We start from the raw sequence: 23,883 nt of genomic DNA, 5'->3' as shown, positions 1-23,883 counted from the left end.
GTCCATGCTTGCTGCTGATCCCCTCACTCTCCTCCCATTCCCTCCAGACAAACAATTTCCAGAAAGCAGAAGAGAAAGTGAATAAATTGGAACAGAACCTGTTGCAGCAGATTGTGCTGGGCAGAAACAATAGTCTGTCTAGGTAAGATTGGTGCCAAGGGTTCTACTAAAATTAGAAAATGGGAGACAGCATCTTGGCTCCTGTCTCCAGCTAGAGACTCAACTTCAGCTTTCACTGCAGTGAAGTGACAGCAGTTTGATTTTTGTCTGCCTGTTCCAAATCACTATGTTGCCCTAGTTTCAATAGAGTACTCTGACTCATCAGGCAGTAAGGATCACACATTGCAGGAGTAGCATGATACAACAGCTTAAATCAGGGCGTTTCAAATGGTTTCACTGGCCATCCTTTTAAAAATACTTCAGGCTGGGAAAAGCCCCTTCCCTAGCTTTGACAATCCCCCAATACCCTTCCCCCTACAACTGTTCAGCTGCTGGTGGCAGCATTGCCTTCAGAGCTAGGCACCTGGCCAGCAGCCGCTGCTCTCTGAGCACCTAGCTCTGAAGGCTGCACAAAAGTAAGGGTAGCAATACCATGATCCCCCTACAAAAGGCTTGTGATCACCTTCTGGATTAGGATCCCCAATCTGAGAAACACTGGCTGAAATGACAGCGACGAGGGTATGTCTTTAGGGCAAAAAGATAATCCATTTTCAAAATGCAGAGAAAAACAACAACAAAAATCTAGGACCAATTTCCTGAAATATTGGATCAAACCTTCAGAAGTCTGCACAAAACTGAACCTTTCACAGATTAAATTACTATGTTGATTATATGTGAACCAGTAAAATTCAATGTGAAAGACACAATAATGCACATAGCTATATTTATATCACTCTTCCAAACTTCAGGAAAACAGCACGCCCATTCAACCACTCTTCCTTTCCATGCTTTCTTGCATTCCAAATATCATCCAGTGTCCTATATCTCTCTGAAATAGACAACTGCCACTAAATATATACAGGTAAATCCCTAAGCCTGTTCTATGATCAATACAGGCAGTCCCCGGGTTACGTACAAGATAGGGACTGTAGGTTTGTTCTTAAGTTGAATTTGTATGTAAGTTGGAACTGGTACATATTGTAGGGGAAACTCTAGCCAAACATTTCTCCAGAGCTCAGTTTTATTCTTCCACACCTCACTTCCCTCAGTCCTTTATTCTCAAGCTGAGATGTCTGCTGAGAAAAGCCGCTCTGCGTCTCCCTGGTCTGCTGGGGGGAAGCAGCTAGTGCGGGGTTGCCTCACCCCGTTTGTAAGTAGGGATCCGATGTAAGTCGGATCCATGTAACCCGGGGACTACCTGTACCCTACATTGAAAATGTTCGGTGCAGGAGCCCTGTTTTATGTGAATTTTGTAGATCTCCATATCCACTGCTCACACCTTACCGCTCTCCCTAGTATAAGGTTATTAACATACATATTTTATAATGAATGAAGGTGAGGATTTTCAAAGAAGCCTATGAAAATGAGGGATCCAATCCAGTGAAGTCCAAAGGCAGCTGGACATTTGCTCTTCAACAGGGAATTTCAAAGGACCCTAAGTAGTGATTTTACCATAGTCCTCCCAGGGAGAGGCTGTGGAAGAGGCAGTGACAGAACACAAGGAGCACAGCTCTCAGTCCCCAGCTAGAACTGCTAGGCTCTACTTCCACTCCATTTAAAGTTTCATAACAAATCATCATCCCCTTTGATACACCAGAGAAATCCAGAAATAAGCATCTGGGACTTTGTGATCTTTCCTTGCTTAGGGCATGAATATGTGTTACAAAACGCCCATATCCTTTTAGTTCAAGGTCGGAGAACTTACTTTCTGAAGAAAATAAAGCTCAGCACTCACCTTCCTTTTCCTCACTGGAATTATCTAAGTTCCTTAGAAAAAATCATTACATGATCATTTAAGAGTTTTGCACTGTATGCGCAACACTGCAACCACAAACGGGAAATAAAAACTGACTTTTTATTTTGATTTTTTTGTTGGAAAATAAAAGCTTTTGTTAAAAAAAAAAAAGAGATACCCCAGCTTTTTGTCAATCACATCTTGGTGGAGACAACTGACTGTTTGGCTCTATTTACCCTTTCTCTTTATAGTTCCAACACTGCTGTGGTTTACTACGCAACAAACATTTTTAAAGAATGACTTTTTTATTAAAGCTGAAATGTGGCATGTTTTACACAAAATGAATAATAAAAGATACTCTTCACCCTATTGTTTTAAGCTGGGTTCATAACTCAAGCCTGAAGTTTATGAAACTATCATAACATTGCTATATTACCATAAAAATACTTGGAAATAAAACATTTGTTCAAATATATATGTAATAGACAAACCATGTTTAAATGTTTATTTGGGGCCCATTGACCCTTATTTTTGCAGAAATGAAAATAAAACAGCATTTTAGGCTCCTGGAAATGACAATATCATGTTATCTAGATAAGTAACCAAAACCATTATTGAAATTCTGATAGCACTTGCTTTACTGGTAAAGGAAAATTACCTGTAATGCATAGTTTAAATAATTACTTTTAAACAAAAGCTTCTTTTCCACATTGCTTATTTATCTTTCGAGACCAACTCAGCAGGGCTATGTATTTTATTAAAATTGCCTTCAGACTGCTAATGGTGGGGTGTCTGTTAGCACAAGAGAAGTGATGGCAGTTTGACTCCTATTCCTAATATTGGGAGTCAGTCCAGACACTTAAGAGCCAGAACTCTGCTGTGCATTTGACTATGTTATCAACACTTTACTTACTAATGATACTGGTGACAGCATTTCAGTATGATGGGTCAGATTTAAACTGGAAAGCTTATAATTGTGCTTACAATAAAAAAAATACTTGAAATCCCTTTTGTGGGAGTTTCAGTTTGTGCTAAGCCTTATGACTAGAAATTACTTTGTAAGCTCTTGCATAATATTCTTCTTTTTTCTCTCTCTCAACCCTGAATAAATGGGCCTATGGTAGCAGCTTATATTCCATGTGCCATATGTAAAATAAGACACCCCAGCTTTTCTCTGTTACATCTTGGTGGAGACACAGACTGTTGTAACTATTAGCTACTCTGTGGTGAGTTTGTGTGGCAGATAACCAGCAGATAGTAGTCTTCAACTACTTGAAAGGTTGCCATAAAAAAAATGGAGAAAATGTATTATTTCTTGCCACAAAGGTGAGGACAAGAGGCAGTGGGTTTGAATTACAGCATAGCAGATTTAGATTAAATCTCAGGAAAATTTCCTAACTGTGGTCTTGTCTACATTGGCATGTTTTGTCACCAAAACCTGCCTTTTGGTGACAAAACAGTGAGAGTGTTTACTTTTGTTGGGAAAATCACCTAGTTTTGGTGACAACTTCCACCTTGTGAAAGACTTTTGTCTTTTCCCGGCCCTTTATTGACAACAAGAAGTATAGTGTAGACTCCGTTTTGTGGAGAGAACTGGCTTCTGCCAGTATCCCACAATGCCTGCCCTGATGGCTGTGCTCAGTGTTTTGTGATGTCTGGTGCCCTGCAGGCATGCTCCCTTTCCCTTTCCCTTTCATAGCTCTGGGAAGTATCTGACAGCAAGGGAGCTGCTCTATTTTGGGAACACACAAAAACCAAATCACTGGAATATTTCTATTCTGCTGCTGCAGCAGGAACGCTGGAGAGACTGCTGTGCTGCTTTGACATTCCTTAGCAGGGAGAGCTCATAGAGCTATGAGGGAATTCCAAGGAGTGCAGGGATCAGCTCTGCCTCCCCACAACACTGCACCACGGGACGCTTCCCCCACATTATTTTACTATGTCGACAAGGTGCTAGCGATGTTGCCATGAAATGTTGACAATGGGAGGCAGAATAACTGGTTTGACCAAAATGCAGGACAATGTTTTCACTTTTGGTGTCATTTACATTTCAACAACATTTTAGTTGCCAAACATTCCCAGACATAGCCTATAAGAACAGTAGGACAATGGCACTGACTGCCTAGGGAGGTTGTAGATGCTCCTTCACTGGAGGTTTTCCAAGAGAGGCTAAATAGCCATCTCTCTTGGATGGTTTTGACGCAACAAATTCTACATCTTGGCAGAGAGCTAGAGCAAATGTTGTTTGTAGTCCCCTCGAACCCTGTGATTCTATGAATCATCCAGATAACTTTCTAATGGATCTTTTTTCCCCTCTGGGGAAGTCACACTAAAAATGCACAGTGTTCTAACAGTGCTAAGAAAAAGTCCTTCTTCATAGGAGACTGTACAAACTGCACCATACCTGGATCCAAAAGACCCTCAGCATTATCTATAATCAGTATGCAAGAATAAGGGCATCAAATTATTTGTGGTCACTAATGTGTTTGACATTAATGCTGGGATGGTTAAATATTTCTTCTCTCTTTTTCAGCTATAATCAATACACGGTTAACATCTCAAAAAAGTGGTTACAATCTTCAAGAATAAAAATGATTTTTCATACTAGCATGGATATGAGGCAAAAATTCATTTGATCCCTAAAGTGGTTTCTTCTCCCTTTCCCCCATTAAATAATTGACTTATTCCCTTTAGAGAGGGAGACAGAATGTTGAAAATGCCAAAGTAGTAACATAAGTCATTGTATGAGGCCAGGAAGATGTAGTAGAAATACTCTGTCCATCATATATAACAAGTACCTTAGTGAAAATTAGCTACTTCAGAGAGGTCACTGGAGATTTTTGAAATTTTGATTTTTTTAATGTAATATTTTGTGATTAATTTTTACTATATTTGACCAGCCTGATTTTCTTAGGTGCTTCAGCACCCTCAGCATCCCATTAGCTTTCATGAGAATTGTGTGCTCACCACCTCTGAAAATCAGCTCAAAGGTGCAATGCCTAAACATACGCATTTGCTCCTCAATCCTAGGGGATGAGCAAGGAAACAAAGTATAGCTCTTGGCTTCTCTGTTTCTAAATATAAGGGTTTCCTCCTCTAGGAGAAAAATTATTGTGTTCTTTGACCCAAATAATGGGAAAAAACATACAAGAAGTCGTCAAATACATTTAAGCGGGAAAGCCAAAAATAAAATGCAAACCTTTCCAGAAATTCAGGTAAATTCTTCTCTGTTTTCCCAGAGGGCAAGACTATACTGAGAGTTCAAGTTTGACCAGCTCTATAAAGGTTGGTTAGAATTCTTGATCCTACAGACAAGGACTGGAAGAAGTGACTAGAATTCCCACAGGGAGGTATGAATGAAATGCTTGAGCTACTGACTGCAGAATCAATTACCTCCATTATCTGGCTTAAAGACAGAAAATCATGCTCCTACCACAGAGGATAGCTGTGTGTAAGGAGTAGATTAAGAAATACAGGAAGGTTTTTAGACCTCCCTTGTCTGTTGTAGGGGCAGTGTAGGGACAGACTGATCTTTTTAAGCATGCTATTTAAAAATTGGAAGTACTATTAACAGGTGTGAGGGATCATCCAGAAAGCAAGCAAAGAACCACTAGTGGAGAAATGGTCAGGAACAGTCTGACTTTAACTTCAAAAGGAAAAAAACATAGCTATGCTAATACACAGTTAACTCACTGACAATCCTGATAGGGAATGAGTTTGTCAGCAGTTGAAATATAATTTCAAAAGATAAGGAATAGTTGTTTTGGATAATTTTTAATGTTCTGCCATTTCTCTTCTATATACAATACTTTACCTGCCACCTTTACATCTCTGTCATCTCTCACCTTTTCCTGAGTTGTTTTTTTTTCAGGAAGATTTAATATTTGACTGGTTGTTTGCTCTTATATTTCTTACAACTGGCAGATCCTGACAAACATTACATTGGTTGACAATTTTTAGCCACTCACCCCACCCAACCTGACCAGAAACCTAAACAGGGGCATTTCCAAAAGCTAAGGTTTGCCTACACAGCAAGTTGCTGGAAAACAAACCTAGATGTGAATCTACAGCATACAAGTTTATCAAGCAGTAACATCCCCACGAGGACCCTGCTACAGGGCAGTGAAATGTCCCAGAATGTCACTTTCCCAGTAGCAGTGTCCAGATGGGATGTTATTTCACAGCAAGCTGGTGCACCATGGATTCACAAGTAGCTAGCCTTGTTGACAAGCCCAAAGTCTTCCAATATGATAGTGGATTTCATGGTTTGGGTTGAATTGAAATCTCGGGATGGGAAATTAAAAATGAAAGCTGTGCTTTGCAGAACAAGACAGGTGAAAGTTTAACAGAATCTCTGCAATGTCCAGCTCCTGATGTTATTGATCCTCAATTTTCTGTTTGGTCCCAGGCTCAAGCACATATCAGAGCAACCTCAAGGCAGATCTATTGCTCACCATCTTCCAGTTGCCACCAAGAGAGTATTTGCCAGCTGAGTGACAACTGAGGTGGTACAAAAGGAAAGAAATGGAGTTGAGAATTTGCCGCTGAATCTTTCTGGTGACACAACATTATTCTGGAACTCCTGGTAAGAGGCAGGAAGGTTCTTGCAGAACAAGTTCACAAAGGTACAATAACAATTGCCCTAATATGTGATCACTCTGGGGGGAAAACCTCCAATACTGCAGGATAGCCAATGTGGGAGCAATATACTTGCCACTGTAGTCCTGGACTTTTGTAACTAATAAGTCAGTTAGTTATAGAATCATAGAACTGGAAGAGACCTCAGAAGGTCATCAAGTCCAGCCCCCTGCTCTAGGCAGGACCAATTCCAACTAAATCAACCCGGCCAGGGCTTTGTCAAGCCGAGACATATAATGAATGTATGTTATAGCAAAAGGTTTGGATTAAACTTAAATATGAGATGTAGATCTCAGACAAACTAGGCAGCTTTGTTAACTTAGCTCCTGCTCTGTTAGATGTTAGCATGTTCTGATGTTAAAGTGAAGGGATGGAATATTGTAATACATAGTGATGTTAATATTAGGTAAGGCCTTGTAATGGATAGAAAGAAGTTTAATGTTGAAAGACTTTATAACTTTGTTCAAGTGACTAGGAGTACCCCTTTTTTCCATGCTGCAATTCTGTAACTGTATTGTTCGTGTGAATGAGAGAGAGAATGTTTTAGGAGAGATAAGTGTGAAGGCCACTGCATGCTCAAATGGTCAGAGAAGGGGCCGGAGATTCAGAAGCACCAAATAATTATCAACTAAGTGAAAGCTGAACACTGAAGATGCAGACTACCGGGGCAGACTGACAAACCCTGAATTTGGCGGCAAGCACCCTTTGGTAGGGAACCGATAACAACTTTTGCCAGAAAGACAACACCCCTGAGGGGTCATCAGCATATGAATATCCAATGACTGAGAACAACTTCTTTCCAATAAGCATGTGTCGTAGGAAGATTGATTGTGATGCTGAGTGACTGATTAAGGCCTGACAAGGCAAAATACATAGACTTGCATGGAAAGAAAATGCTATAAAGGCTGGGGTGTCTTGTATGGTTCTTCGGGTTCCCATCCTACCAAGTGGAGCATCAGTCTGGATTGACAAGAACCCGGCTCCTTCCACACACCCAACCTATCTGGTCAATAGATTGGACTGAGCAACAGACTGATAACTATTCCATCAGCAGGGCGTGTGTGCGTGCATGCGCATGTGTGTGTGTATAAATGCATATGCTACTTTGTTATATTATCAATAAATGCGGCATGTTGCCTTATCCCCCTGAAAAAGGTCCTGTGTGGATCAAGCACGCTGCCCACTACTGTCCTCCCTCCACGAAGTACTGCAGGCAAGTCTCACTTAGTCATTGATTTTTACTGAGACTAACACAAGAGAAATTAAAGTCTAGTATGCATATGACAGACACAACTCTAGACATTGAGGATAGCACAGAAAATAAATACAGCCACTCCCCTAGCTATGACCACCTCCACTTACGACCATCTGCACTTACGACCAAAGCGGTCGTAAATGCGGATCCGAGTTACGAACGGCGATCTGTGCTTTTGAACAGCGCGGTCGCCACATAACTCTATGGCGTCCGAGTTACGAACACTTGGTCCGTAACGTGTTCGTAACTCAGGGAGCGGCTGTAATGTACAAGAATGGGGACTTTGTTTCTCTCATGCCTGCACACAAAAACACATTAACATGTTGTGAGTTTGCAGATTACCAGTCTAGAGTTGATTTCACTTTGAGAACTTGATGGAGGGGAAGGAATATTCCTCCCAATTCACCTCCCACTACTATCATACATAATATAGACCCCATTTCTCAGAATGACAGAAAATACATCTGTTATTGGCAATAGGACCACACTGGCCCAAGAGGAGAATTTGTCTGAGTACGTTAGTATTTACCTAACTAACAGTCAAACCTTATCCAGCCCATACACTCATTCTAATTATCCTATGTTCACATCACAAATCCCACATATATATGGTTCATCGGCCACTCTGCTCAAAGGAGAGCCTAGGCTGAAATAGCAACATACTTTATAGACAAGGACTAAGGTGCCTCAACACAGCTAATGAGAGAAGTTTACACAACCGTACCCTGCTAATGCTGATGCTATTAGTCCATTGTTTCCATCCATTCAATAACCAGTTATAAAGGGGGAAAGCCATAAATATGTATGCCTTATTTGGGAAAGGTTAGAAAACGTATTTGTTTAATGACTTTAAGTGGAACTTCCTGACCTACCCAGAAAATAACAAAAACCCTTTTAGTCTTGGTCTGGCTGATGAAAAAAGAAATAGTCTGTTTCAGCCACAGGGCTTAAATTCCCTAAAGCGTTCGCTCCTTTCTTCTGTCATTAATAACACCACCACTATCTCTTCTTAATACTACCAAAAAAAATGAGAAATTAAGCTGCAGGTGCATAAACATAATTTGTACATATTTGACAGTACCCCTTCTCCACTCTTCCCATGTCACTTATCTTGGTTTATTCTGTATGCATTTTGGAGCAGTGACCGTCTCTTCATAGGTTTGTTCGGTGCACAAAAGACCCAATCCTGACCATTGCCATTGAGCACTATGTCAATATAAATATTAAATGATAATCAAGAATTAACATGCAAGATTGATAATAAGAAATCCCTCATTGTAAAAGGAATTTTATGGAGTGTCAGGTTTACGATCACTGAAAAGCCATTTTATAAATACTTTCGAGTGTGGAATGTAGCCTGATCAAAGGCTGCAGAAATAGGGAACTCAGGATTTTTCTGCAGCTTGACTGCTCTTAGCAGACATCTAAACTGAACTTTCACAGAAATTATGCACCAATACCAAATCTATGTTCCAACATATAATGTTGGATATGTAGGAGTGGCCCGAGACTATCGGTGCCCGCACGGTCGTCTATGGTTGTGACGTCATCATCGGGCGCCCGGGCCGGCGGCGCCCTAGGTGACTGCCTAGTCTCACGGGCCGCCCCTGTGGATATGTTAACCTGGTATGACATGATGCCAGTAGGTGATTTTGAAATGTCAGGCTTCCTAGGAATCATTTCCAAATGTAAACAAACACATACAAAAGCATCATCTAGATAGTGCTTGGTCCTGCCATCAGTGCAGGGGACTGGACTTGATGACCTCAAGGTACCTTCCAGCCCTATGATTCTATCATCTACAGTTATAACTTGTATGAGTGTCGAGTATCAGAGGGGTAGCCGTGTTAATCTGAATCTGCAAAAGCGGCAAGGAGTCCTGTGGCACCTTATAGACTAACCGAAGGGATACTGTTCCTGACAGCTTGTATTCCAACTACATGTGGGATGTTAGTGTAGATAGAATCATAAAATAATAGGACTGGAAGGGACCTCAAGAGGTCATCGAGTCCAGCCTCCCGCCCTCAAGGCAGGACTAAGCTCCGTCTACACCATCCCTGACAGATGTCTATCTAACCTGTTCTTAAATATCTCCAGAGAGGGAGATTCCACCACCTCCCTTGGCAATTTATTCCAATATTTGACCACCCTGACAGTTAGGAATTTTTTCCTAATGTCCAATCTAAACCTCCCCTGCTGCACTTTAAGCCCATTACTCCTTGTCCTGTCCTCAGAAACCAAGAGGAACAAATTTTCTCCTTCCTCCTTGTGACACCCTTTTAGATATTTGAAAACCGCTATCATGTCCCCCCTTAATCTTCTTTTTTCCAAACTAAACAAGCCCAGTTCATGAAGCCTGGCTTCATAGGTCATGTTCTCTAAACCTTTAATCATTCTTGTCGCTCTTCTCTGTACCCTTTCCAATTTCTCCACATCTTTCTTGATGTGGAGAATACAATGATGGAATACAAGCTGTCAGGAATAGTATCCCTGATGATGCCACAGCACAACTGGTGGCTGAGCTCTGCGACTTTATCCTCACACACAACTATTTCAGATTTGGTGACAATATATACCTCCAGACCAGTGGCACTGCTTTGGGCACCCGCATGGCCTCACAATACACCAACATTTTTATGGCCGACCTGGAACAATGCTTCCTCAGCTCTCGTCCATTCATGCCCCTTCTCTACCTATGCTACTTCGATGACATCTTCATCATCTGGACCCATGGGAAGGAGACTCTGGAAGAATTTCACCATGATTTCAACAGCTTCCACCCCACCATCAACCTCAGCATGGACCAGTCTACACAGGAGGTTGATTTCCTGGACACCACAGTGCAAATAAGTGATGGTCATATAAACACCACCCTATACTGAAAGCCTACCGACCGCTATGCTTACCTGCATGCCTCCAGCTTCCATCCCGGACACACCACATGATCCATTGTTTACAGCCAAGCACTGAGGTACAACCGCATATGCTCCAACCCCTCAGACAGACCTACACCTACAAGATCTTCAACAAGCATTTTGTAAACTATGATACCCACACAAGGAAGTGAGGAGACAGATTAACAGAGCCAGATGTGTACCCAGAAGCCTCCTGATACAGGACAAGCCCAAGAAAGAAGCCAACAGAACGCCACTGGCCATCACCTACAGTCCTCAGCTAAAACCTATCCAACGCATCATTAGTGATCTACAACCCATCCTGGACAATGACCCCTCACTTTCACAGGCTTTGGGAGGCAGGCCAGTCCTTGCCCACAGACAACCCGCGAACCTGAAACATATTCTCACCAGCAACTACACACCGCACCGTAACAACTCTAACTCAGGAACCAATCCATGCAACAAACCTCGGTGCCAACTCTGCTCACATATATACACCAGCGACACCATCACAGGACCTAACCAGATCAGCCATACTGTCACTGTTTCATTCTCCTGCGCATCTACTAACGTAATATATGCCATCATGTGTCAACAATGCCCCTCTGCTATGTACATCGGCCAAACTGGACAGTCCCTATGTAAAAGAATAAATGTACACAAATCAGATATTAGGAATGGCATACACAAAAACCTGTAGGGGAACACTTCAATCTCCCTGGACGCACAATTTCAGATCTAAAGGTAGCCATCCTGCAGCAAAAAAACTTCAGGACCAGACTTCAAGAGAAACTGCTGAGCTACAGTTCATCTTCAAGTTTGACACAATCAACTCAGGATTAAACAAAGACTGTGAATGGTAGCTAACTACAAAAGCAGCTTCTCCTCTCTTCGTATCACACCTCCAGACCAGCTACTAGAAGTGGGTCTCATCCTCCCTGATTGGATCCACCTCATCATCTCTAGCCCAGTTCTGGCCTGTATATTTATACCTGCCGCTGGAAATTTCCACTACATGCATCTGACAAAGTGGGTCTTTGCCCACGAAAGCTTATGCTCCAATACTTCAGTTAGTCTATAAGGCGCCACAGGACTCCTCGCAACTTGTATGAGGCTATCCTTAAAGACGAACAATCTTTACACAACAAAATACAGAAGTTCTAGTCCTGAACATTTTGCATATGGAAAACTATTTCTACAGCTCTGCAGCTACTTGACTTGGGACAACTTAACATGTCATTATGTTGGTATTGGGTTTTATCGTTATATAACGTTGATCAAAACTTTCTATTTAGGAAATTATTTATTCATGTATCAACAAGATGGTCTCTTGAATTCCAGGATGGAACCAAGAAGAATTTGCGTGCCTTTGAAATCTGAGTCTTGGGATTTATTTATTATTTGTATATGAACCCGAAAGAAGGATCAGACTGCCATTGTGTTAGGCCCAGCACAGACAATAACAAAAATTCATCCCTGCCCAAAAGAGCTTACAATCTATATTCCCATAGGGGACAGTAGCTGGACACTACAGGGGCTTCCAAATGTGATAAAATAAATTTTTAGTGCTAGCCCTCATCTCATGGATGTCTGCACCTCAAACATATTTTTACAAGTCTGTAAAATTTGTACAAGCATTTGAGCATCCTATTCTATATCCTATGATAGCCCATATCATAACAGCTATTCCTAGATCAGAAATTTTGCACCATGTTTATATACTGTCCTTTAAATCAAGGCCAAATCCTGCAGACCTTACCCAGACATAAATTAAGCTAACAATAGCATTATCTGAGTAAGGACTAAGAAAGAACCACAGGAATTGTATAATAGACAGGAGTGGTAACACCACCTATTTATTACGAGGTCCAGCACAACCATTTATAAGCCTCTACATTCAGTTGCTTATAAATTTTGTCAAACTTTAACCATGGAGTGGGGGGAATTTTTCCATGGTTTGCATTTGCCTCACGCAGATTTTTTTTTTTGGGGGGGGGGGGGGGGACACAAAATTTCAGCCATAATGGTTCAGCCATTTTTGAGAGCTAGACTAAGGGGGAAATTATTCAATGTAAAAACATTCTTGAGATCTTTTCTTTAAGATGATCTAATGACCCATTCTTTGGAGCAAAAAATTGAAATCTGGAAAAGGAGAAGGCTTTTTTTTAAAAAACACACACACCAGAAATGTGTCTTTTATAGTCTCTGTGAAATTCTACCCAAATCTGAGTGATATAAGCCTCTGAAAAAAATCCCAGTTTGTACCAGCACAGGCAACCCTATTTCTGGCATTTTCTATCTTCTGAAATCGTGGCTTTGTAACCTTAAAGTTATTTTAACTTTAACAGTTTTGTGTGTGCAATATAAGTGCTGTAGCATGATTGTACTGTTTGTCTTCTCCACATGACTTAAAACATGTAGAACTGGACAGGAGATTATTGCAGTGAACTATGGAAATGATACAAACAACTGGTTAGAAAAATACCAGAATGTAAACAGCAAGCCAATTATCCACACATCATAGAGTATTTGAACATTGTCTCAGTCTAGGAATTACTAGTCTATCTACTTTAATGCTCACAGTGCTTGAGCACCTCACAATCTGGAATGTGCAATACGCATGCACATACCTCAGGTAAGGAAGTATTATTACGCATTTTTTACAGCCAAGAACATAAGCCACAGAGGAAGGGTATGGCTACACTACTACTGCTACAGCTACATTGTTGCAGTACAGGCACTTGCTGTAGTGACTGAAATGATTTTTCTGGCTCTGCAGCAAATCCAACTCTCAAGGGCTACATCTAGACCAGTGGTCCCCAACCTTTCATGGTTGCTAGGTGCCCACGGCAGGGCCGCTCACGTGCCAGGCGTCCAGGGGCGGGGCCGCTCATGCTTCGTGCTTCCGGGGGTGGGGCCACGCATGCACTGGGTGCCCGCAGGTGGGGGCCGCCCGTGCACCCTGAGCCGGCACCACGCGTGTGCCATGCACCCGGGATAGGGGCCGCCCAACCACCCTGCGGCTGGGGGCAGGCACCGTGCATGTGCCGTGCGCCCGGGATAGGGGCCGCCCACGCACCCTGAGCCCAAGGCCGGTACAGCGCATGTGCTACACGCCCAGGGCAGGGGATGCCCACGCGCCCTGTGCTGGCACTGCGCCTATGCCACGTGCCGGGGACGGGGCCAGCCCAGATGTTTTGGCGTGCACACATAAATGCCCTGGTGGGCGCCATAGCACCCATGGGCACCGCATTGGGCACCACTGGTCTAGATTACAGAGTTTTCAAAAAAAGTGGGCTTTTTTTTAAAAAAAAAAACATGACCTGCATCTAGACTGCCATTGCATTCTTTTGAAATTAAATTGAAAACACGGTGGTTTTTTTGACAGCGGTAAACCTGCTTTTATGAGGAAGAATGCCTTTTTTCGAAAGAGTTCTTTTGAAAAAAGGCATTCTTGAACGCAAACTGGGCTTTTTTGAAAGAGAGCATCCAGATTGCCTGGGTGCTCTCTTTCAAAAAAGTGGATCACTTTTTCATAAGTCTTGTGGCTGTCTAGACAATTTCTTTTGCAAGAGGCTTTTCCGAAAGAGCTCTTTTGAAAAAGCGTCTTTCGAAAGAGGCTCGTAATCTAGATGTATCCAAGGATAGTTAGCTAGGTCAACAGAAGCATTCTTCTCTCAACCTAGCAGGTTTAGGCTAGCTTAACTGTGTGTCTCGGGAAGTGATTTTTTAAAAACCTGTGAGTGACACAGCTAGGTCAATCTTAGTTCTAGGTTAAAATACGGCCTGAGTGACCTGCCAAGATTAAACAAAGTCTAAGGTGGATCTGGGAATTAAATGCTAATTTCTTGCATCCCAAGCTAGTGCCCTGACCACTGGACCATCCTTTCTTTCATTCAAGAATCAGCATTCCAAAAATGGGTTACTCAGAAAGCAGGAAATGCTTCCTTGTTATACAAGTCTTACCTTCTGGGTCTCCCACTTTAAATGCCACCACTCCTTCTATCCTTTATATTCTCCTGGGTTTGCAACTGGAAAAAACAAAATAAAAAAGAAACAGAAAATGAATCGAATTACAATTGTTCCATGAAAACAGTGAAAAATTCCCTGCATGGTCGTAGTGCCCCGTGTTTTAAAGAAACTACCTAAGGAGGGCAGATCTTTGCTAAATAGTATGAAAAAGCTTCTTGCCTTCACAAGCACTCCCACCATTGCTAGAAAAAAGGAACTCGTCTAGCAGTAACAATACAGAGAATTTATTTTTTGCAAAAGCCACGTGTATGCAAGATGACAGAGATGGGAGTTCTGGAAGATAGGGAGAGAATGACATGATCTGAGAGACAGGCCAAAAAACTGACTCTGGGTAACATCACACTTTCCATACTGCAAAACTCCCACCAGTTGTGTGGCTCTCTCTGTATCTGAAGCCTGAGCCAAATTCCAAGAACGTGAATGGAGTTCTTTCCATTCACTTCATTAGAACTTGGATCAGGCCATGAATTAAGCTACATCTAAGGATGACACACACACAATATGCAAGAGACCTTTAATTCAAACAGAAGGGGAGAATATTGCATTAAGAATGTTCTAGGTAAGAGATACAAAGAAAAATACAACAAGTAGGGCCTCAGTTCATCAAGGTTATTCAGCATGTCTGGAACATAAAGCACACAGATAGTCCCCACTGGAGCATACTTACATATGCACATGGGAACCTTGCTGAATCAGGGTCTAAATGGAAAAAATTGACCAGATACAAAAATCAACTGAAATTAATTGAAACACTCACTGGTTTCAATAGACTTTGGATTACACGCAAAAAAGGAAGGGGAGAGAGGTAAAGCAGGTTGGAGGTGGGGGAGGGGGGGGAATAAGAACACACACTTCCAATAAACACAAAAAGAAATAGGGGTACTAGAAGCAAAAGGCCAGATTCTGCTCTTACACTAATTTAAATCCAAAATTACTTTAGTGAAGTAAATGGAGTAACTCCAGATTTATATCAGAGCAACTAAGAATAGAATCAAAGAGCACAAAGTAACTCCTGAGAGAAACTAATCAGTACTGAATGTTCCAACACTGAAAGACAGTGAGATTCCAGAGAGTGTTGAGGATTATGTAAGTAGACTGATTGGATGATTGGTCAGTTTAGAAGGAGGTATGTTCACTAATGGGAGAGAGCTTTAAATCAAGACTATTAATTTACTATTGTTTGTATTTTCTGACCACAATTATTAACAAAATACATGTTTTACCAAATTATCGGTAATAAAAATTCCTTCCTCGGTGTGCTCAAATTAATTCTAATAACATTTCTTGAAAGATCTAGAAATACCACAAACCTCATGAATTTAATATCCTTTTACAGTCTTATTCCTTTTTCTGTCCCTGTTTGAGACTTACAGACAGATATGAATTATGAAACCATAAAAGAGTTAAACTCAGAGACATTTATACTAAAATCCATGTGCTGTTTTTCTTGGATGAACAATTGAGGCTTTCTTTACACTTCACTGGTAGGCACATCATGAGTTTTGTAGATGACAGTGTGAAAGTACCAGTTTCTTTTCAACAGAGTTTCACGCTTTCATAAACAGAGACTAAATTTTTTAGAAGTACTTTCACTATGGCATAGCCACTATTAACGTCACATTGCCCAAGTTTTAAATAAAAAATGGAGTAAAAATTAAAGACTCGTATTTGGCTAATCTTTCTTATATTTGATTTTTTTCCCTGCAGTTTTCATACCTCACACAAGTCCTAACCTCTATAATTGTAGATTATTGATACAGTATTTGTTTTTATTAAAGGATGGCTCCATCCTACCTCTGCCTACACTGTATTTCCACCATAAAATTCCTTCATTTCCAATCCTGCCCTCATCAATTGCAATCATCTGGCCCTCTATAACATACTAGCCATGTATGTATGCATACACTGTGTCCCCCTTTTGTAGTTTGGCAATAGAGAAAAAGAATAAGACAATTACTACTACCCATCTAGAGGGAAATCTATGTTAGTTCAAACAGTGACCTGTGTTTATTTAAATGAAAGACCAGTGTTCCAGGCTTAGTTCCCAAGGAATGTATGTTATTGATCTAATAATGGTGTGTGAGGGCAACTAATAGGTTCCTTATTCCTTCTACTAAACTCATTAAAAGCACTGAATGAAAAAGGAGAGCATTTTTAAAAAAGAGAAGAATTACAAATAATGAATAGTTTTTAACAAAGTCCTGTTAAAAAAAGATACTGCCTTTTTTTTAACATTAGAAACAGGCCTTATTTAGATGTTTTACAAAGAAACAGGATTCACCCAGCCTCTTTAAAACACAGAGAAAATGTAACTTATCAGGGAATAGGATTGCCAGATGGTTTCAGAAAAAATACTGAACAAAAGAAAAAAACCCAAACCAAAAAAAGGACCCCAAGAGTCATTAAGCAAAAAAAACAAAACAAAAACCAACAAACAAAAACAGCGTGGCCCCTTTAAAAAAATGTTTGGTGAGATTTTTTGGCCCTAACAGGCTGCTGGCGGCCCCCTGCCATCTTGCCTCCCTGCATGGGGCCCAACAGCTCCCCTGCAGAACCCCGTAAGCACTAGGGTTGCCAGACTGTCTCCATATTGAGCCGGACAGCCCGGGATTTTCGCTTCCTGTCCGGGAAAAAAATCAGAAAGTATCAGACATTTTAGGTGTCCAATAGTTTCTGGATTTTTTTTTACTGGACAGGAGGCAAAAATACCGAACTGTCCCGTTCAATACTGGACACCTGGCAACCCTATCAGGGAACATTTCCCACTCTGTTAGACTAGAAGTCTGCAATGGGAAATGGCATATTCCCACGTGGAAGGAACATGTGCATTTCATATTTCTATTTGATAGTTATAGTAATGTGTCAAACATTAAATACTGTATTATAAATGTCTGTAATGCAACATTCATCTATTAGTGCTCATATATTGTAAGCATTTACGACGAAATTTCTCTAATACAACAGCTGTCATGCCAACTGATGCACGAGAGCTCTCTCTCTCTCATTCGTGTGCGCGCGCGCGCACACACACACACACACACACACACACACACACACACACCACTCCCAGAACTCTTAATTGTGGTTCAACTAAGACACCTGCAAATGCTTTACAACTCCATGCAGCACGGTCAGAACCTTAGTTTCCTTGAGCATATACCGTTATATGCTAGCTTTCAGGCTACGTGCACAAAAACACCTAGCCTGCAATTTATAAAGGATATTAACGTGTACCCTCCACCAGGGTGTGCCCTCCAAATGATCCCTACCCCTCAATGTCCCAAGACACCATGCCCCTCACCAGAAGTACCTGCAAACTGAAAACATGGAATTTTCCCTTAGTTATAATACACTTATTCTTGGATTCCTACCATTTTTGCACATGAAAAAGCTTAGATATTGATTGATGCACTAACAAACTGTACTTACAAATCCAGGTGTTCAGAAATAATACCTCAGGTCCCTAAAATCATGAGATTGGCATAAAATCGTGCCTAGGTCAAAACACACACACACACACACACACACACACACACACACACACACACACACACACACACACACACACACACACACACACACACACACACACTATCTTTTGGTCTTTTTGGTTTCTTTAGGATTTTCCCTACAAACCAGGAGTGCTAAGGACTTACTTTTTAAATGTAAATTTAGCTTGTCATAATATCACATGATTCCAATAATCTGGGCCTTACACAAAACCAGATATCCAAAAGTAAGCATGCAAAAATAGATATCCAAAAGTAAGTACAGTAAAACTTAGAAGCACAGCGTGAGTCATTCGTATTTAGAAACCACGTGAAGACACTTCTGAAAATCTGGCCTTTTCTTTCTTTTCCTGACAACTGCTTGACATTTGAGGAAGTTTTTGTTTAAGCAGAAATGATTTTTCCCCCATTCTGAGTCAGTCTTATATCTGTAATTTCAACAAATACTGAAATACCAGAGGATAAACATAACTTTTGAGAGGGCTTCACATTATCTTCTTAATAGGTCTTTCCTTGAGTTTCAACCTCTAGCTCACTGGTACTGGAACTGGAGTGACCCACTTTTTTAACCAAAGAAACCGAAGTGCATAATTCATGTCCCCTGCAGATTTCTATCCCCTGCAGGATAATAGATTATGCCAAGGAGGTGCTGCAATTACACCTTTCACCCACCAGGGGCTGCTGTGATGCCAGAAGAGAGGGCAGCTGACTTACCAGAGAGGGAGGGGAAACTTTGGCCTTGCCTTCTCCCACCCCACTTCCGCAAAGATTCCTGCATCCTTGCCCTGCCTTGAAATAGGAAGTGCACACACATGCCCAAGACACAGAAAATATGTGAGAGCAGAAATAGTCTTTTAGGTCACCCTAAAACATTTAGGAGCATAAACTCAGTTAAAATAATCACTCTCCCATTAAAAAAAAAATGTTCTCCTAATTATGTGGATCCATGTCTGCCAAACTGAGTAGAAAATGTCATAAGCACAGGTTCTTTTGTGGTATTTTGGTATTTCTGCTTCTGATCCAGTCTAGAACCAAGGAAAGGAAAAAATAAGAGAAGAAGAAACAAATAGTTGAATATGAAAATGATTTATATTTAAACACTGCGAAAGATTAAGCCTAGATTTTGGATGGAGATTTAGTGAAGACTGAGGATTGTTTAGTCTTTATTTTATAAGGATCAAATTGCACTTCCCTAGTTCTGTCTTTCTGTCAAAGTCTCGCAAATATCTAATTGTTTCCAGACCAAAGTCACCCCTCGGATAATGACATTTGTGCTTGCAACTTATCAGTTGTTTTATGGAGGAAATAAAAAAGAAAGCATGACACAAATATAATGCAACTAAGATTTTTTTTTTCAAAGTAAAACGTTTCTCTTGTGTGCATACTTCTGGATTGGCTGTCCTCTAGAGAGAGGCCTGAATCAAAAACCCAGATGTGAATAGCCCCAAATTTTGAAGAAGTTCAGCTCCCCTTAATAGAGCAAGTCAGAATCCTGAATATAAATCCACATCAAACAATGCTGGAAATCCCAACACATTTCTTGATCTGAAATGCTCTGCTGGGTCTTATCTCTGCAGTAAGCTGATACAAAACTCCAAATCTGAACATGCCTCAAATCCAGATCCAAATTTGGGGGCTTAGATTTAACTTTGATGTGTATGTGGCTCAGCTTTTACTCTCTTACATTTGAATGATCCTACTGTATGATTCAAAGAATATAATTTAAAAAACATGAGCCACTGATTACAGAATTTAATCAACATTAAAATTAATACAGTATTGTGGTCAGCTTTTAGAAATGGCTTACAGAGGAGCTGTACAAATTTTTGGAGGAGCTGTATACATTTTGGGGGTTGGTGAAAGTGCAAAATGTGATCATAAAAGCACAACTTTGTCTATGTGAGCAAATTAAACTGGTTTAAATAGGTTTAAACCCCAACTTAACACAGGCTAACTGATTAAATAGGGGCAGGCAGGGTGGCTACTCTAGTCTGGTTGCTTCTGGCCCCACATGGGGCTGATGCAGACCATGAGCAGCGGGGCTGCTCCCTGGGTGATGGTTAACTGCTACCCGGTAAGCATCGGGGGGGGGGGGGGGGGGAGGGTGAGAGGTAACCTGTTAACATCCCTAGTTAACACACCAATGCAAACACTCTTATTTCAGTTTAATTAAAACTATTCCCCAGGCAAGCTGGGCTGCTGGACAATGGGAGGGGCCAGCTCTGCATTTGTGGAAGGGGCAGGGCTGGAGCACAAGGCTTATGGCTCTGCAGCCCGCTGCATGGGGCTTTGGTGGCAATTTAAAGGGACGGGGCCCTGGAGCAGTTTCCCTTCTTACACCTCTCTTCCCACCTCTGTCCCCTCTGGGTCATCAACCAAGCTTAGTTAGCCTGCGGGGGAAGGGAGGAAGAAGGTGGGGAAGAGCTAGAGAAAGCAAAATATGACAGAGTCCACACAGAGGTTTGTAGCAGCAGTTAACTAAATTAGCTCAAATTTAACCCATACTGCGTACAACTTTCTGGTATAGACTGGACAAAGAAAATAAATTGTACTAAGCCAGGGGTGCAAGTTTCTTCACCAATCTTTGACTGAGAATATGAATACTCAGACTTAGTAACATTAGCTAAAAACTGGATCCAAACATTGTGGATCAAATCTAAATCCCACAGTGTGGAATGGAATTTTGGTGCTGGCTTCTGGCTCATCACACTACAGAAGCAAGCAGTGACGATCATGTTCAAACTATGAACAGGAGTTTCACCCAGTGAGCCGCAGCAGTGAGATGATACAAGTGAGAGGGTACAAAGCAAGCTTTGGAGGGCTGGGAAGAATTATGATTTCAATTAAAAAAAAACATTAGAAATGGGGTGCTTTCACATGGTTTTGGTTCAAAGCTAGGGAAAACTGAACGGTTTCTGAGCCTCAACACAATCTGAGTAGGAGAGACCTCCTTGCAAAACAGTATAAAAAGGACAGTTTACTTACTTGTATTCTGCAGCGCTCTGTCTACATTTTTAAATACAGACAAAGGGCCTGGTCTGAAGAATTACAGAGAGCAGACAGCGCATACAGAGAGCAGACAGCGCAGAGTTTTTCAGGATTAATCCAGAATTTATTTCACAATAATTATTTTTTAAGAAAAAAAAAACCCTGCATGTGACAGTCTTTTACACACTCAGGGCCACATTTTGCACCTCTTTATCCATGCTCAATAGTATTTCACTCTAATAATATGTGATGCTCTTTAAGAGTACCCAGGTTTATGAGGCACCACGATCTGCCTTGAGCCAGCTCCCCATCTTCACTGGCCAAAGAGAAAATAAGCACTTCTCTTTAGGTGCTGGCACTGTCCAGGTTTCCAGTTGGCATGCCCAACCCTCAAACTCTCCAAGCAACTACAAGTAGGCTGTGTCTACATTGGCACCCTTTTCCGGAAAAGGGATGCTAATGAGACCAGTCAGAATTGCAAATGCCGAGGGGGATTTAAATATCCCCCGCGGCATTTGCATGAACATGGCTGCCGCTTTTTTCCGGCGTGGGGCTTTGCCGGAGAAAAACGCCAGTCTAGACGGGATCTTTCGGAAAATAAAGCCTTTTCCGGAAGATTCCTTATTCCTCTTAAAATCAGGAATAAGGGATCTTCTGGAAAAGGCATTATTTTCCGAAAGATCCCGTCTAGACTGGCGCTTTTCTCCGGCAAAGCCTCGAGCCAGAAAAAAGCGGCAGCCACATTAATGCAAATGCCACGGGGGATATTTAAATCCCCCGCGGCATTTGCAATTCCGACTGGTCTCATTAGCTTCCCTTTTCCGGAAAAGGGTGCCAATGTAGACACAGCCGTAGTGTCCAGCCCTCCTGGATATTGACAGATACACTATTTTCAAAGAAGCAGTCCACCGCGGTTATATGTTTATGGCAAAATCAAGCATTACATTTATTTATCAAAGCACAGAGACTCAAGGAATAGCAAGTAGAAGTACTAGCAACAAATGGTTACATGTAAAATTAAATCACAACACACATTTTAGAGTTTAGACATAATTATCAAGATACTTTCAGGTCTTATAGAATATTGTTGTCTTCAAATCTTTTCAGCTCTTCACAGCCAGGCTATCTGTGACCATCCTTTCATCAATAAAGGCAGCAAAAGAGGGGGGAGAGAAGGAGCATTTCAAAGCAGCAGCACCGCACGGAGCCTATACTGAGCTCCATGCGGCCCTGCCCCTTTGAAACGCTGCCTCGGCAATTCAAAGCAGTGCTGCAAGGAGCTGCTCCATGCGGCGCTGCCGGACTCCAACATGGAGGCAGTGTTTCAAAGGGTCAGTGCCGCACAGCTGATCCCAGGATCAGCTCTGTGACACTGCCCCTTTGAAACACTGCCATGGAGTTTCAAAGTGGCTGCATTTGAGCCTGGGGTCAACTGGCGACTCCCCAGCTGACCCTGGTTTCTGGTGAAATGCCGCATGGAACCTGTCCCCAGCTGACGCCTGGCTCCATGTGGCATTTCAAAGTGACAGTGCAGCATGGAACCTAGGGTCAGCGGGGGACTCGGTGTCCCCCACAGACCTCAGGCTTCATGCCGGCGCTTCTGCTTTGAAATGCGCTAGAGCCCCCGCTGGGGACTCTTGTACATTTCAAAGCTGGCACACCTGCGTGCAGCCCGGAGTCAGCTGGGGACTCTTGTACATTTCAAAGGAGAAATGCGGAAGTGCCTATCAACTAGTTGAGTAGTCAACAGAAATTCTATCGACTGCTCGACTAGTTTATTACTTGATACTCAACATCCTTAGTTGGTATGCAGCAATAAAACATGCCAGCATCTCTCATGCTACAGAATTTCAGCTTTTGTATTTGTAATGGGATCCCCAGCGTGCAACCTGGAACTGTGGAACTACTGTGCCCCCTAGCCCTCCACTTTGGACTGTATCTCACAATGCTCTGCTAGTGACAAGCAGAAAATCTCTCCAGGCACTGTTATCACTCAGCCACCAACATGCAGCAGCACACCAAGCTAAATTGAAGGAATGCTCTTTGAGCCACAGGAAAACATCATCAAATTCCCCCAACCTTGCACCCCAGAAACATACCATCTTACTACTGCCCAAAAGCTTCATTTGAACAATGCAAATTCATTAACCAGCTAGACATTTTGTCAACGGATGGTGGACATGCACCATCCTTTGCAATCTGAGCAGATTCCCCAAGCACTTTAGATAAACTCACTGGTAAGGATAAAACATTAAAAAAACATATGAACTACAGAAAGAGAGATGTTAAGTGATTATAAGTGGTAGGCATAACATTCAGAAATTGTTACCTAAGAAAATTAAAAGTAAACATGCATATTAAACTTTCAGACTTAGCAAAAGTTGACAAACAGCTTTTCTCACCCGTCTGGATGGTGCATGTGGGTTGTAGCTCTTAATGCACAGGCTGAATTTCATTCTCAGCCTCATTTCAAAATATTTTTCTTCCCAGCACTCGTTACCTTTTAGCATAGATGGGGGAAGAAAGAAGTGATCTCCTCATGCCACTATCCCTCATTTTATACTCTCAATTCTCATCTGAGGGAAACTACTGGTTGAAGCATGTCCTGGGGGGCAGTCACAGACTAGAACAATGTCTATTATGTGATGTTTCTGCAACTGTTTCTTATAG

The 23,883-nt window shown here is 41.7% G+C and overlaps 1 protein-coding gene across 2 annotated transcripts in view; it reads right to left on the bottom strand.

Annotated features, from left to right (window-relative positions):
* SOX5 (SRY-box transcription factor 5) overlaps positions 1-23,883 on the bottom strand; it is an 897,303-nt gene that overhangs the window by 607,030 nt on the left and 266,390 nt on the right. For both annotated transcript variants that reach the window (XM_075898182.1, XM_075898188.1), the window contains exon 3: positions 14,651-14,715. The gene's annotated coding sequence lies outside the window, so the exon portion shown is untranslated. The remainder of the gene's footprint in view (positions 1-14,650; positions 14,716-23,883) is intronic.

This window comes from Pelodiscus sinensis, chromosome 1 (genome assembly GCF_049634645.1).
Source record: "Pelodiscus sinensis isolate JC-2024 chromosome 1, ASM4963464v1, whole genome shotgun sequence".
NCBI classification, from domain to species: domain Eukaryota; kingdom Metazoa; phylum Chordata; order Testudines; family Trionychidae; genus Pelodiscus; species Pelodiscus sinensis.
Note: the sequence above shows the minus strand (reverse complement) of the source record. Positions and strands in the feature narration are given on the sequence as shown.